The sequence below is a fragment of the Clupea harengus genome, chromosome 13 (assembly GCF_900700415.2).
Source record: "Clupea harengus chromosome 13, Ch_v2.0.2, whole genome shotgun sequence".
Classification (NCBI taxonomy): Eukaryota; Metazoa; Chordata; class Actinopteri; order Clupeiformes; family Clupeidae; genus Clupea; species Clupea harengus.
This window is the reverse complement of record NC_045164.1, coordinates 9653595-9670427: the sequence shown is the minus strand read 5'-3', so window position 1 is coordinate 9670427 and position 16833 is coordinate 9653595.

The following is a 16833-nucleotide window of genomic DNA, read 5'->3' as shown; positions in this document are numbered from 1 at the left end:
TATTTGAGATTAAAATATTTGTCTCAAATATTTTAAGTTATATGTGCAAACATGAAGAATAAAAGTCTACATAAGATGACATAGACTAGATTCCATTATTTATTTTCCACATATATGGAACAACATATATTAAAGGTGAATATGTGGCAGACATATTTGTTTTGCACATATATAATGCAATGCATGTACATATTGATGATGAGCACTTTTTGTAAAAACAAAAAAAATGGTAAACAAATTGTATGTATTTGTAGATGTATTTATGTCTTTGTTGTAATAACAGTATGACACTTTGATTTAGCATTAAGGCATTTAATCACCTTGTTTTATCAAACTTTTTATTTTATCCAAATCAAGCAATATAAATTCAGTTATAATTTCATGCATACAGGTGGTTCATATATAAACCTCAAATATATTGACATTCTGTTATAGTTTTCAAGTTGTCAATTCATAACTACTAGAAAATGTAAAAACGTAATTAACCCAGGCTTAGCACATTCATAAATAAGCACTTTCTATAGATAATTGAGGCCAGTACAGCTGTAAGGTGCCAAGCAACAAAATGGTGTGCATTTGGTAAGGCAGCAATGAAATTGTGTCCTTTCACCTCCAAATACGGACCTATAGCATAGCAGCAGTCCCCTTTTCCCAAATCTGCAACAAATACACCAACATTGAAAGTACTGTTATTTATGAGTTTTACTACATGCGAGTTTTTCTTTCTCTCTCTTGAGTTTCTCTGTGAATGAATAACCTCATCCCTTACGCCAACAATAACTGACCAGAAGTCCCTTCTGTATGTGATCTGATACATTGTGGAGAGCCAGGTAGTCACGTAGTTCAAGTCTCATCTTTTTACATGTGCCTCCCAGCGCAATTACCTCCTCACACCTTACAGCACTTTGTGTAGGATTGACCAAATCATCAAAGGCTGCAATGCATTCAGAGGATGCACTAGCCAGTGTTTTCTTAGCACACAGCGACAGAGCCCTTTATATCTGAAATGTTTTTGCTATTTGCAAAGGGACCCCTTGTTCATTTTGAAGAGGGAGTGATTATATGACTCAAATGTGAATGCTGAATGACCCATAAAGGACCCCAGTCTCTCACACTTTGTGCTAAATGAAGAGAGAGGTGGACATTGTAAGACACATTATGTATACCATAGAGATCCTTCATTTCAATCACAGACATCCTGAACATGATCACTGCTTCAACTATCTGTTGTGAGTTAACACTTGTCAGTCAAGAGCAAAGCTAAAGCCTTCAAAAATCTTGTCCAGTGTATCAGATAACGGTCTGGTAAAAACCCTCTTAGCGTGGTTATGCTGTATTATTATACGGCTCTTCAGAATGTTCCAAAAAGTACCGTTGATTTGAATGGGCCATCCCAACGTTCGCAGGTGAATATTTCCTGATATTCACCGCTGCAAAAAGATATTGACCGCTGTCATTGGCAACAGGTTTTTTGCTTCTAATTCACATCTTTTATATCATCCCGCAAGTAGTCCGGTCATTTAACATAACAGACTCATTGTAATTTGAAGTCAGCAAGTAATGAGTTGCTACGCAACACCTGAAACTTAAAGGTGCCATATTATGAAAATTCCACTTTTTTAGTGCTTCTACACGTTCATTTGGGTATCTGGCGTGTCTACCAACCCAAAAACGCTGGAAAAAAACCATTGGCGATCTTTGTTATGGTTCCTCTAGGTCAGAAACGTCATGATTGAGTCTGCGAATGAGATTCCCGTGTGTTGGCCTGTCACAACACATTGGGAGGTTCCCTACATGGCCTTGGCCCCCCCCCCCCACACACTCATTACATATTTGCCAGAGCGCAAGCCATTATTGCAAAGCTCAGATATACTTTGAATAGCTAGCTAGCTAGCAGCATGAAGCAAACTAAGTACTCAAGATGCGCTGTGGTGGGCTGCACAGATCTCTACATCACGTTCCAGCCTCAGAAGACACGAGCGAAATGGATTGAATTCATATTTGAAGGCAATGTCCCTGAATGAACTTCAGGCGAGGGAAATGTAAGTATTTTTAAAAATAATTCTGTTACTTGCCCATTCAGTGTGGTGGTTAAAGATGTTAGCATGTTGTAGGGGGACTAATTCAAACAGTGATTTATGAACCGTGTTATTTTTGTAGCCTGGGCACCAGGTTAGGACTAGGCTCCATTAGTCTCTCTCTCCTTTGTGCGCTCTCTTCCCAGTGCCAATCACGTCACTAATTGGGGGGTGGAGTAGGCATCTGGTAGGCCACCTAAATGCCGTAGAGGTAGGCGTGTATATATATATAGACACCTGGGTCCTTATGCCGGTAATGTTATCACTCTGCTGCTGGCACTGGTGTGAGGAAGCAATGATGGGGTGGCTGTCTCGAACTACGAAGGTATGTCAAAGCGGTTTTCCTTGATTCTGATTCACTGCGGGTTAGCATGCTAAGAAATGTTTGTTTCAATAGTGTGTATGGGGAAGCAGACGCTGATTGAACCGCGGTGTACCAGTGTTTTGCGTGATCATTTCCATGGACAAGGTACGATAATGTAACGGCAAGCATAACCGTTGTTGTACACTGTTTTTAACTGACAGATTGTAATATGATGTGTATTTTGTTTTCACCCAGCACCCGCTGGTATTGTGGCTGTCGTGGGTACCTGCGATAAACGTAGCGTTCCTTGCATCCGGTAAACGTGAGCGGCAGGTACGTCTCTGAGTTATGCTCTGCCGTAGTGGTGTAGCTCATTTGCCCGGAGGAATGTGCATAGATGCTATTTCCCTGGTCGCTTTATAGCGATTTAATAGTAGGCCTGCCTTTTATATTGACCACTTTGTCATGTGGCATCTTTATCCTGTTTGTTGTGATGAATAAATCTAGATCATGAATTGTATTGCCAATGGAATGTGATTCAACCGGTATTAATTGTCTGTTTATGTTTTTAGACTGTTTAACTGCAACCAGCATTTGGAGTGTTGCTGTTGCTGTTCTCTACACGTATGATTGTGGTGGTGATTATTGTTTAACTAGATTTTGGTTTGTTTTTCCTCTAGCCTGTTGATTGTAACGAGTAATGTAGTGAGAGTGCAGTTATTGTACATCACAGGCTAGAGTGGTTTCTTTATTCCTTTGTTTTGTCCCCCCTCCCTCTCGTGTAGCCAGCCTCGGTGGTGGTGGAGCCAGGGTAGCATACAGGGCCCTTTTGAGAAGGCAATCTCCCTAGTTCCCCCTCTTGCACTTAATGTGTAGCTTAGACGTGTGACAGGAAGTTGCTGTGAAGCATGAAGTCTTAAGTCCTTAAATTAAGTTTATCAGAGTGACATTTAGTTGCAGTGTGTCTATAGACAGTGATCACGTGTGATTGGGACCCTAACCCTTCTAGTTGTGGTTCTCATTGTCTTCTCTGGCTCCTGTGCCGTTAGCTTGGCGATTCCCCACTGTATTCCCTTGTTATTTATTTTACTGTCGACCAACCAAACCAGCACTTTAATACCATGTATTAATAAAAAAGACTATTTTCATACTTTTCCAAGAACCTGTGTCTGTACGGATTATTGAGACAGAGTTCCCCTTGCTCTGGCCTTAGCACAGACAAATTGAGATCAAGGGGTGGCGTAGTCAGCTGTACACTAGGGGGCGCTACATTTTAGTGGTGGTTAATTGATACAATCGTGAATAAGTGCTGTGTCTTATCAAAACTAATCTCCTGAGCAAGCAAGAGTGTCAATATGGGCTAACGAGTTGTAGCTAAAGCCCATAGAAAAGAGCTATACAGCTCGCTAGCTATTAGCACTCTAGCTTGCTCAGGAGAGTTTAGCTGCAGAGAGAAGACACAGCAATTATTCACGATTGTATCAATTGTACATCTAGGTTTCTTTGGCGTCTGTTGTCACGTCCAACAGCACAACATATCACAGCGCTGTAGATTGCTCAAGACAGTATCATAGCTAATAATAGTAGTTGATAACCAACGGATAATAATGTATCGCTAAAATGTATGATTCCCGTTGTTAAGGTTAGAGAATTCTCGCACTAAAAAGGCATCATTCATAAACGACTTGATAAGCAGCTTAGACTCACCTGCAGTTACCAAAACAGTTTGTCAATGTGGGGCATTTGAGGGTTTTGTGTATAGTACAGCACAAGTTAAAAATACTGTTCACTGTATGATTATTTCATAATGATTTATGAGAAAAATGCCGGGTTGGTAGTATGCCAATGTTATTGTACCTACTTTTCTGTGTTGTGAAACTGATATTAGGTGTAATGGAATACAACATTTCTTCAAATGCTAGAGATGTATTGGCTTTTAGTTCATGTTTCATGCATTGCAGTGCAAGGATAATGGTCAGTGAGATGACATTTTATTTACAGTATGGAGTATTTTCCTTTTATTACATTCAGGAAAAAACATGAATAACATTGCTGCTCTTGTGGTTAAGGAAGAACATCTGAACAGTGTCCTAGGCTACATCATGTGGCCTGTCAGACAGATCCTCCAAAGCAGCATCTGGAGCAGGAGAGCAGGACCACCCAGATTCTCCGTCCCAGAAAGCCCCAAGACCAGCTAACAAAGCTTCTGTACACCAAATACCTGTAACGTCTGAGCAAAGTTTACATTGTATTTAGAGAATAAATGGTGACACACATCTATTGAGTCTTCCTTTGTTAACAGTATGGCTACTGATGGCACAAAGTGTGATTTTGTAATCAATGTTTTTATTATAATTGGTCTTTTTTGTATTTATTACCCATGTACTAGCCAGTACATTTATTAACTATGTTTAAAAAGCGCTGTGGCATTCTTTGAAGCAAGTCTATAGAAACAGTTTTGGTATGTAACATGTCAACAGTTGACACATGCAAGATGAGCAGTAAGCAAAGTAAGACAGAGGGAAGATTAATTTATTGTATTTTCTTCCCCAGTTATATTTGTATTGCAGATATCACTGATGACTCATATGCATAAAAAACAAAACAACTTACTGCTATATTCCCCTTAGACATAAGGCCCATAGTCTGCTCTATAGATGTTGAATGCATTCTGTAGTGAGAACACATTCAATCACACAGCTAAAAGTCCCGGATGATGCACGTTGGTTGGTTTGGAAGCTGCAGTAGTCTTCTTGTTACCTTGAATATTGAAAGTGTAAGTATCATGGAATATAAAACAAGATGACTGCATAATTACCATGTCATTCAGAAATAATTTTACCTGTGGCATCTCCCTGCAGCATCCATTCTCAGGCTCTGTAGGCATTTGCTCACACTTGGCACAAATACGCCTGTATAGATAAAGAGTTTTAAAAAGTGACAACATTGCAGGTGAAGTGTATTTGAATGTTGTGTTACAATTACAGACACAAGTTGACAAATACAACGATATAATGAGAAAACAATGTTTGAACGCTAATAAACAGAGGTAAACACGTTACGTTATGTTCTACATCTGTGTTAGTGCCATTTTCCACATTGTAATTTAGACTCAGATTAAGATATTATGTTGTTTAGATTCATATTTAGTGATTGCTCATTATAATGATTGCATAATTGTATTTTATAGTTTTGCATTTCAGTTTAATATATGTTTAGTGTACATGCATTGCTTAGAATAACCAGATATGCATGGGACATAAGAGTTGCTTTGGAGTGCGCGTGGTAGTGAGCTACGACGTAGTCTGCTCGCGCATTGATGGAATGTATAAGAACTGTGCGATTTATTTCATTGTTCAATAAAGACGGAGCGAAAACACTGTTTTCTACCGTTGTTAAACGCACTAAACACGCGTAGAGACTCGTTCTTTCCGTCTAGAGTGGTTAAGTGAATGAATATGTTGAAAATGAATTCCTGATAACAAGAAGGGAAGCCACTTTAGCCACTACAACCTGCTTGGTCCATTACTGTTGTCAGATAACATTTTACTTTACAGCTGGAGCTTTACTCGTGTAGCAGGCATAATGGCGTTCCCGTTACTTGCATTTACATAAACACTTTTCACAAACAGTAACTTACATAAACACACTGTATTTGTGACATACTCGTACATGCACACACTATTATCTAGCATTGCGATGTTCTCGTCACCGACTAGACCGTATGACCTTAGCCAAAGTAAAAACAAGTGAAGTAACAAAGTGTACTTACCATTCAGAAACGTCCTGTTGTACCCTAAATTCTCGAACTTGTTTGGGAGCCTCTTCTTGTTCAGGGTCTGAACAATCTCGTATCCAGTCGCCATATTTTACAAAACTAAACTTGGTTAGAATGAGTAGCTAAAAACTAAAAGGTTAGAATGAGTAGCCCAAAACCGTAGAGGAGGGGTTAGCTGGCTCATTAGCATAGGCGCTCAAAACAGCTCGCTGACAGAATGGCTGTGTTTGGCAGGGTAAAAAGGATGCCATTAATAATGATCCTTGTGGTATTTTGACCAAAATATGTTACAGACATTTCATTAAGACCCCAAGGAACCATATCAACTTGTGGTAAAATGGGCATACGATGGGTCCTTTAAAAGTTCTATTCGCATACGTATGATTTCATCTGCCACGTTCCTGATTGTTTTGGAGCTCCTTTGTCTTTAATGTCCTCCCCTCCATGTATTGTTCATTGTGTACAATTCAATAAAGACCTTAAGTTATTTATAAACTGATATTTGTTTCTTTTCTTCAGAATATCAAAGATTCTATATGTATGTACTACATCTATTCACACACACACACACACATATATATATATATATATATATATATATATATATATATACTCATACTAGGGATACAAATATATATATATATGGTATGATTATATATGTGTATAACATGCACAGCCATTATTTCGGAAAATGTTCCCTGATAGCCAAATAGCCAAGCAGTACGGCTGTGCAAGAACGATGACTGCAGCCATAGTCAATACGCTGTTGGTAAATGATGAACAGACCATCACCAACCTTATGACCTAATCCCCATACAGCATAGCAACTGATGGCAGCACGGACATGGATGATGCCAAACTTTATCCTTTGGTTGTCCGAGTCTTTGATCCAAGCGTGGGCAAGATTATTGTTGTGCTGCTGAAACTTGTCGAGTGCAGGAGCTCTACTGGGGAGGGCATTTATGATCTTGTTGACCACGAGCTAAGCAAAAGGGGAATACTCAGTGGTGTAGTGGTCCCTGGAGAAGTGGGTATACTCTTAATTTTGCAATTCTTTAAAGCAGCCCATACAGCACAGGTAAACGCCCTGTTTTGAGAAGTGAGTATACGCAATGCTGACTGAAAAAATAAGTGGGTATACTCCGTATACCTACGTATACCCTGGACTACACCACTGATAATACCATGGAGCAGCTGTGTCAGCTTTAGGGCTGACAATGCATCAGTAATGCAGGGCTTAAAAAGGGGAGTTGCAGGCTTTATCAAAGCCAAAAATCTCCAGATATACATGGTGCATGCCACCTGATGCATATTGCTGCTGAGAAGGCTGCAAGACAGCTACAAATTGACATTGAGGACATGCTCATAACAATGTATTACTACCTGGACAAGAGCAGTAAGAGGAAAGCTGTGCTCTGTAATGTCCAAATGATGTGTGATGTCGAGGTCAGAAAAACTCTTAAATTGTGCTCAACAAGGTGGCTATCCCTTGGCCAATGTGTGAATTGCCTACTTCAGCAGTGGGAACCCCTGACCGTGTTTTTTTCAGAGGAAGCAGCAGGGACGAAGAAGCAGCCAATGCCACTAAACTCCTCAGCTCGTTTTCTTACAACCCCAGCTGCCCCCACATCCTCGTCCACTCTTACAGCAAGCAGCAGCAAGTCAAAAGGTGGAAACACGTCCTTACCAGTCAACTCAAGACAGCCAAAGGTAGCATTCGCCACTCCCATACAGTCAAAGGCAGCATCTGCCATTCCCACACAAGCAAAGGTAGCATTTGCCAAACCCAAACAACCAAAGGCAGCCCACGCCACTCCCATACAACTAAAGGCAGCCCACGCCACTCCCATACAACCAAAGGCAGCATCCAACCCCACAAAGTCAGCCCAAGCCAAACCAAAAGTGTTTGACCTTAATTCATTAGTTTTTAAGCAGACAGAGGTGGGTGAAAAGCAGAAGAAAAGCACAAAAAGGCAGAGAAAGAAAAGAAAGAAGAAAATACAGAGTTGACAAAACCAAAGAAGGTTTACAAATTCTTGACTGATCCACAGTCAAAGCTATATGCTCTGTTTTTAAAACGGGCCATTCCATTGTTTGAAACTGCAAATCAAAATTTCAGAGGGAAGAACCGTGTATAAGGTTAGGGTTAGAGCTTCAGCTTCAAAAACTCTTGCTTGCCCAGAATATGTGATGAAAATGATGGACGAGATAAAGAGAGGATGTCAGCCCACTCTTTACAAAAAGAGAGCATACCAGCTGCCTGATGACGAGTTGTCCATTGGCCATGAGACACATGCATTCATCAGAAGTCAGGATAACCTTCAGCTAGAAGGATTCTTCAGCGATGTGAGGAAATATTTCACAACAGCAGTTGATTACATGGTCTCCAAGTTTCCCTATGGGGATGAACTACTGCAACATGCTGCAGTGGCTGACATAAGTAGACGCCAAACTGTCACCTTTTCCTCTCTAGGTATTTCATGGAGAGGTTCCCCTGCTTGGTGCCCAAGGGAGTCACAGTGGATGCTGTTGAAGAGGATTTCGACTGTTTCAATCCACAACCTTGGATGATGGTATCCTCATAAAGAGTCTGATGAAGCTTGGAGAGAACTGGGTATGATGGCAACAGGAGGAAGAAACATTTTCGCAAGCCTTTCTTCTGTCATGCTTGGTGTCCTTGTCATTTTTCACAGTAACGCAGACTGTGAAAGAGTCTTCAGTTTGGTGACAAAAAACAAGACTAAGTACCGTGCCAGCCTTAGCACAGAGATGCTTAGCTCCCTTGTCACCAGAAAAGGTGGGCTACATGGAGAGCTTCAGTGACACATTGCTAAGAAAGGCCAGGTCTGCTACTTATGCAGCCAATTCTACTGCAAAGACTGCAAGTGTTTGAAAATCTTGGAGCAAACTGAGGAAGTCCTGTATGGAGGATTTTGCTGCTATCATTTTCCCAGTTTATTTAATATTTGTATTTATCATTTCATAATGATTACGTTACCTCCAAGAGTTACCTCCATTCTCAGGTAGACCAATTTCTGTTCTGAAAATATATTAGGTGTCTTTTCAAAATATATAATGTGTATTGTGTAGGGCTGAACGATTATTTGCATTTGCGATTTAATCGCGATATGATAGAACGCGATTTTCTAACCGCAACGTTCACGATTAAAAAACGTGGTCTAAAAAAAAAATATATTTTTTTAAGATGGTACATTTTGCACACAGTGTTTAAAAAGTGCATGCCTAGTGTTTATACTTAAAATTACTTTTTTTTATTACTTAAATGCACAGTGGCAAAGCCACTGATTTGTTGTTCTTGTTTCTGTAATGAGCAGTTAAATAAAACTGTAAAATGTGGGAAAGAATATTTTACACTAAATGTATCTAATATTGTGTTGGTCATATTTAAATCATTCATTACGTTTTGTTGGTTAAAAAAGAGGATAAAAAAAAAATATCGCATATTAAATCGCAATCGCAATATTTTGGTAAAAAAATCGCAATTAGATTATTTTCCCAAATCGTTCAGCCCTAGTATTGTGTTATTTGCGCACTTACATGATCTGACACCGAACCCCCGCCGCGTCGCACCCCCACCCAGGGGTGGTACTCAAACACATTTTCCAATGTTGGCAGGTCTGATATTCCAATAAACCTACCAAGGCAGCCTCTCTCTCCCTTTCCTTACATCACATTGCTAATGCCTACATTAATACTGATACAATGACCATATTGCCTACTGTTAATTGACTACCTAAAAGTATCTCTTATCTGTTTCCCAAATTGATGTCTACTAATAAACATGTTTTCTCTCCCTTATAGCATGATCCAATTGCTGATGGATGTGGAAACATTGCTCCTCACCACCACTACTCCTCATGTACGCATATGGACAGCCAAACTCACACTCACTCTGTCTTTTTTCCTCTCCTAGTCTAGACTATTTTCGCTATGGGACGCTGCTGTAGTCTCTCCACCCAATCTACCTGTAGAAACCCTCGGCCCACATGCACCCATCACCACCGTACTGCCGTACACTTACTCGACCCCATACCCTATGCTAGCATTTATATGCAATATATACACTGCTCAAAAAAATGTAAGGAACAATTTTGTATCAGGGTATGGCATGAATTCAATTGCACTTCTCTGATAACGATCTGGTCAGTAAAGTACCAGAGGGGGTTGTTAATCAGTTTCAGCTAGATTGGTGTTGATGGAATTAACAAGAGGTGAATTAGAGGGGCAACAATGAGACGACCCCCAAAACAGGACTGGTTTTGCATGTGGAGGCCATTTCAAGTTTCTCCCTCTTGATCTCTTTGACTGGTTTTCCACTAGTGTTGGCTTTAGCTATAGTCATTATCACTACTGGGAGCATGAGGCGATTTCTTAACCCTACAGAAGTTGCACAGATTGTCCAACTCCTCCAGGATGGCACATCCACTCGTGCCGTTGCAAGGAGATTTGATGTGTCTCCAGGCACAATCTCCAGAACATGGAGGTGATTTCAGGAGACAAGCAGTTATTCTAGGAGAGCTGGACAGGGCCGTAGAAGGTCCTCAACTAGAGGATGGATACCCGACCCGAGCCCGTTGGAAACCGACGGGACCCGACCGGTCGGGCCGGGTTCGGACAAATATTTAGGAATTATAATCTGGCTCGGACACATCAGCGCGATAAGGCATTGAACATTCCATATTTCAAATATCTTAATAAATAGTGAAGTCAACGTGTCTGCCTCACATAATGCAGAAGTTCGTTTTTGAGAATAAAATAAATCACATTTAGGATAACAGCCTTCTTCCCGTGGCGGGAATTTGTTTATGTCCTAGCTGTGACAACGCGATTACAGGTGGCAAAATGGCATCACGGTCATCTGGAGAGTTTAAAACTATACTAAACGAAGGGAAATCTACTGTATGGAGATATTTCTGATTAGTAGTCGATGCGGATTCTAATTAGGCTGTTGGATATGTCCAATGTAAGTGTGAAGTTTTAATGAAATATGATTGATGCAATCCTCTTTCTCCACAACAACATGGATTAAACCTCGATGGTTGGACTATGTAGATAGTTTTATAACGAACGTTGGAGTGCAAGAAAAAAAAAAGATCTTCAATGGTAAGACTTGTCTGTTGTGCCTCCTTTGGTGTATAACGTGAGTTTTATTCAGGCATAGCGTGTGTAATGTGTAGGCTATTTCATTCCGTTTGTTAACCTTTCCTGCTGTCTGTCTCTGACCGTAGGCTAGTTGGAGATTGCAGGGGAGACTCAATGCTCAATGTCAGGGAATTTTTCCCTCTTTATCAGGACTGTATTAAACCTCAGAATTAAGACTCACACAACCAAGAATATAATAAATAACAAACTTTTACTCTGGCAAAGAGGAGTGCATGGTTTCAGCCCGCTCATCAACATACACTCCTCCAAGAGGAGTGCAGTGTTTCAGAACGCTGTTCAGCCCATCACTGACTCTCTGGTAAAATGTAACAGACTTTATATTCACAGAAGATGTTCACAGTTCATACAGGAAAACACTCCCATCTTGTACCATCTCGTCCTTGGTTCCCAGAGATAAGAATGTTTACCTAAGACCCCCAAACCCAGACTTTAACACAACAGTCCAGAATGAGTTCACATAAACACATGGTCTCCTAATTCAGTCCTACCCTAAACATCAAATGACAGGTCTGAGTTTAACATCTCTCACAAACTCAGAATTCCTCTCATCAGAACAAAGGAACAGCTTAGACTTCCATTTAACAACATAATATCAACTTCATGATAATAATTATATAGCATATTTCTTTCACACTTAGTTCAATTCTCCAGGGCCGAAGTATTACATGTTCTTAACTTCGGGGTTAATTCCCGTTCCTTTCCGTCTGCTGCTGGTTAGTAAATAAATGCCCACTATATTCTTTCTGAGGATGTATTCTTCACACACTGGTTAACATTGTTACAGCACATACGGTTTTTAGCTTCTGTCGCTAGCTACATCCAAACTATTCATAAGTGTCACCGTTCTCTCTCTCTAGCTCTACCACACCAACCCTGTACGTGCTGCTCTTAAAGGAGCTGCACCATTTTACAACACGGTCTTGCAATGTGAATCATTTAATTTAAACATGCTTATTGGCCTTCTTGTGCACGCTTGTGCGTTTGACGGCGCTTGTTTGTGTGAGCGAGCATTTATCTGTTGATGCCCGAGTTTAATAAAGCCAGGCTATTCATAAAAAGCGTACGTAAATGTGGCATTAGTATGAACAGTTGAGACATTGATTCCGTCGGTCTCGGGTCGGGTTTGGACGAAATATTTGAATGGCTGTCGGACTCGGGCCGGGCTCGGGCACTACTCTGTCGGACGCGGGTCGGGCTCGGACAGAAAAATTCGGCCCGATCCATGCTCTATCCTCAACCCATCAGCAGGACCGATATCTGCTGTTTTGCACAAGGAGGAACAGGTTGAGCACTGTATTAGACGTGAAAGGGTCTGGAGAAGCCAAGGAGAACGCTATGCTGCCTGCAACATCGTTCAGCATGACCGGTTTGGTGGTGGGTCAGTGATGGTCTGGGGAGACATATCCATGGAGGGACGCACAGACCTCTACAGGCTAGAGAACAGCAGTCTGACTGCCATTAGGTATCGGGATGAAATCCTTGAACCCATGGTCAGACCCTACGCTGGTGCAGTAGGTCCTGGGTTCCTCCTGATGCACGACAATGCCCGGCCTCATGTGGCAAGAGTATGCAGGCAGTACCTGGAGGATGAAGGAATTTATACAATTGAATGGCCCTCAAGATCACCTGACCTAAACCGATAGAACACCTCTGGGACATTATGTTTCGGTCCATCAGACGCCGCCAGGTTGCTCCTCAGACTTTACAGGATCTCACTGATGCCCTTAAACAGATTTGGGAGGATATCCCACAAGACACCATCCGTCGTCTCATTAGGAGCATGGCGCGACGTTGTCAAGCATGCATACAAGCACGTGGGGGCCACACAAGATATTGAGAAACATTTTGAGTTGCACAAATTGAATTTTGGCAAAATGGACTAGCCTGCCACATCATTTTTTCACTTTGATTTTCGGGGTGTCCATAAAATTAAGCCTTCTGTAGGCTTAAAACTTTTATTTCCATCAAAAGATGTGGCATCCTTTCGTTCCTAAGACACTAAACTGTCCATATCAGTATAGATATCCAAAATATTTTTTTTTCACATTGAGAACTGTTTTCAAAGTGTTCCTTTAATTTTTTTGAGCAGTGTATTATTGCCACTACCAACATGTTTTTTCTGTCCCTACTCTCCTTACCCCTGTAGCAGTAACCCTATGAGCACACTACTAAGCTGTTTTTCTATGTATCATGTATATTATGTACATCTACCAAATGCATGCTGTGAACAACGCTTGTTGTTTCCCTTCCCCTTCTGCCACACAACCATCCCCCCTTCCTATCTCCTCCTGGCCAACCTCAGGCAGATGGGTCCTCCCTTATGTGGCGTGGTTCTGCTTAAGGTTCCTTCCTGATTAACAGGGAGTTTTTCCTTGCCCCTGTTGCCATTGTGCTTGCTCTAAGGGGGTCCAGGCTCTGGGCTCTGTAAAGCGCCTTGAGACAATTTTATTGTTCTGCGCTATATAAATAAAATTGAATTGGTTTTGGAGAAGAAAATGTTACTCTGAAGTTACTAATGTTTAGTACTGAAACCACATACAATTTCTGAATGCTGAAATCACCTATGTGTAGCTAATGTATTGTTTACAAGGTTCAAAAGTCTTGGCCAGAAATCTTTACAACGTTTAAAAAAAAAAAAAAATTAAGTCTGAGCACCTCTGAAAGTAGGTTTTTGTAAGGGTATGTTAGGTATTTGATTTACTACATTCCTACGTTATTATTAATGAGGTTTTCTAAAATATAACCATATATGGCACTTACCCATTAACCAATGTAACCATATGACATCAATGTTTTTAGTTTGGTGAAATATACAAAAATATCAAGGCATGTCAGACTACCTCAAAGAGTCAGACAGGCTTTGGACTGTGGAGTGTTGAGCTCTAAGAGTCTAAATACTCTGTATTACTTTAGTCATATAAGACGGGGTGTTGGGCAACAAGATCAATAAGCTGCTCATCCATTTTGCCAGCTTTTTCTGCTTGTCATTCTATCAGTGGAACCCTGAAATGGTAATTATTTTTGCATGCAACAAAGAAGGACAAATCTGAATACCGAATTGCATTCTTGGTGTGTAAAGGCTAATAACATTTCCATTTCCCCATAATTAATGCCAATGCAAGTCTGACAGTACACTTCCATTGCAAAGGATTTCTCTTTGCCCTCATTCAGGTTGAAGAGGGGCAAAGCTCGCTTTGAATGGGGAGAAATGGGAATGAATCCTGCAAAGCAAGTGGAATTGATATGGTGAATCCCCAACTTAATGCAAATAAGAACCATGTGAGAACCAATCATTCAGTGTGTGGTGTTTGGTACGTGACATTCTCTAGTTGAAGCGTGAGTAACTCAAAAGTCTGACCAAGATGGCGGAACCTTAAGGCTTCATGTAGCATGAAAACATTTATATGGTTAAAAGATGTCCGAGCGACCATTAGTGTCTATATCAACACAGATTGTTGTTTACATGTTACATGAACTTAGGTGGGGCAAATAAACCACTGTAGAGCTTCATTCAAGTACTCCAACTTCTGAGCTAGCTGAGAGGCTTACCACTAATGTTTTCAGACACCACAATTACACTTTATTGTAACGTACATGTAACGTTAACATGAAAACATTGATAAGATGAAACAATGTGCACTGTAAAACGTAACAACTGTCCTTACTGAAAATATACAATTCATTGGACTCAGTTTTTGTTTTTTGTTGAGTTTACTTGTCTAAACTGACTATTATTAACTTTTTGGGTGAAAAAACAAACTCAATGAAATCTAGCCAACTACACTTAAACGGCTTTAGTTTGCTTAAGTTTGTGGTACAAGCTTAAGCTACAAGTTAAAATAACCATTAAAATAAAGTAAACTGCACTTAAACTGCTTAACCCTGTGCTACAAGCTCTGCCATTATATATATGATACCTGCATATTGAGTAAAATTAACTCACATTTTATTTCTTGTCCTATTAACTTGTCTGAACTAAATAGCCTATTATTGAATTTTAGATAAGGCCTACTTTTCTCAACCAAATCAAGTAAACTGTAAGCCTAGCCAAGGCTACTTGATTTGCTGAAGTGTGTGCTACTGAATAAATAGGCTACTATTATTTAGCCTATTTTTTTGATGAAGAAGGCTACCTTGAAGATTTGCAATATTGTCTTTAAACTGGCCTGATCACCTTAACCTTACAGGACTGAAAAAAGACTGAAGTGTGCAATGATGACTAGCGTTTATTATTATTATTATTATTATTATTACAAATGCAGTACAAAATATACAGCAACATGCAGCCTACACATAGCCTAACTGCATACAAAATACAAAGCAAGAGGTCACTTCATAAAAGTCCATAGCCTAGATAGCACAATGCATACAGATACACTCTGCATAATTCAGTATCCTAGTAAAGTAGAGACACAACATGGAGCAATTACTTGAATTTGAAAACAATTGTATTGGATTAGAATCACGGACTGTACCTTCAAGACAACGATTTGTAATCCATTGCTGCCGCCGTTTCTCTGTTCATTTTTAAAACTTCTCACCTGTCTCCCGATTTGACTGGTTGTTGAAGTATGTCGCAATGTGCACGCGATATGGTGGTAGTTGCCACTTGAAAGAAAAAAAAAACTATTAGGTATCCTAGGTAACAGTTTGAGGGTAACGTTAGTCACCTTTTTTAGAGGAAGAACAGTCAATTTGGGACTAGCAAATGGCTATGGCAGATACCATTCCTGATTATAATTTAACGTTACCTAATGGTCTCTTCCTAAAAAGGCAGAAGCTTAAACACATTCCTGACTACATTTTAGATACCAGTTCCCTGAAGGTAATTTGAACCTACTTTATTCTATGGTGTTGGTGACTGAAACAGTTTATGCACTTCTTCCTCTGTTTAGCGAAACTAACGTTTACTAAAGTTTAACAGAAGTTATTAGCTGATGTTAAGGCTGACTTGGCTGGGATAGCTAACCTCGCCAATTAACGTTAGGATTGGTACATTAAATTAAGGTTAACAGGTATATAGCATAGCTGGCTAATTACATAACATGATCTTGAAATATAAGACACAGGCTAAGTTGTGTTTGTATTTCGTGTAGACGTTTATGTTTGTTTAGCCATATAATTAATTAAAGACCACTAACAATGAAATTAAGTCCACTCTAGTCTGTTAGCATAGGGCTGCTCAGATAACGTTATCTAACGTGCTAGCTAGCGATAGCATTTTAGAGACGGGTTCCTTGGACAAATATCCGATGGGTTTTTACAATGGAATCCGAAAGTCTAGGTTAATATTGAATTTAAAGCAACATTATGCAGTGCTTTTCTACATTTCAATTGTGGTTTTATGGGGAAACTGATTTTGGTATCATGGTCACACTGATGTTGATTCTATATGGTCATATGAAGGACAGAAACAACTATCGTTCTCACTAGCCGCCCAGGCTATGCACCACATAGTTCAGTTGTAAGTTGTGGGACGGCAGAAGCTT